Here is a 610-nt window from a genome sequence, read left to right as displayed (position 1 = left end):
GTAGCTCTAATGTTAGAAAAACACTTGGGGAGGGGAAAGAGAAACTATCTGGTGCACAATTCTTCTTAGAAGAGAGTTCTAATACTTCTAGGTGTATTTTTTTTTCTTTTTTATCTCAGCAATAGGTAAACAAATCCTAAGACATGACTAGCAAGGGGGTAATACTTGCATTCCGATTCCTAAGTGTAATGAATAATAGTCCCTGACAAGATATCCCATATCTTTGTCTGTCTTGACTGAGGATACTCATGGCTACACTACAGGAACTGTCAACCATGTGGTGGGTATCTGTATATAGGTTCCTTCTGCATTCTTTGAAGGTAAAACAAGACATATTACAGGCGATCCACCTCTATCTCATACTTCTGTTATATAGTTGGTCTAAGAGTAAAAATGGGCTAGTTAATATCATATACTCTGGCAGCAGTCAATGTAACAACGTAGGAAAAGTAAAAATATAACCAAAATTTTCTTTCAATTTCACAAAATAGTCATAATCTCACAATGTTAACCTAATAAATACAAAAATTACCATAGACATTGAGCAAACACTGAAGTGAAACACTTACAAAAATTCCTTCTCAATATGAAGCCTATAAATAAATACAAC

At 34.3% G+C, this 610-nt stretch overlaps 1 protein-coding gene across 1 annotated transcript in view; it reads right to left on the bottom strand.

Moving 5' to 3' along the window:
* The window catches only part of LOC119585198 (SUN domain-containing ossification factor-like), a 4928-nt gene that overhangs the window by 1025 nt on the left and 3293 nt on the right, over positions 1-610 (bottom strand). The window lies entirely within an intron of this gene.

The sequence above is a fragment of the Penaeus monodon genome, chromosome 19, assembly GCF_015228065.2.
Source record: "Penaeus monodon isolate SGIC_2016 chromosome 19, NSTDA_Pmon_1, whole genome shotgun sequence".
Lineage (NCBI taxonomy): Eukaryota > Metazoa > Arthropoda > Malacostraca > Decapoda > Penaeidae > Penaeus > Penaeus monodon.
Note: the sequence above shows the minus strand (reverse complement) of the source record. Positions and strands in the feature narration are given on the sequence as shown.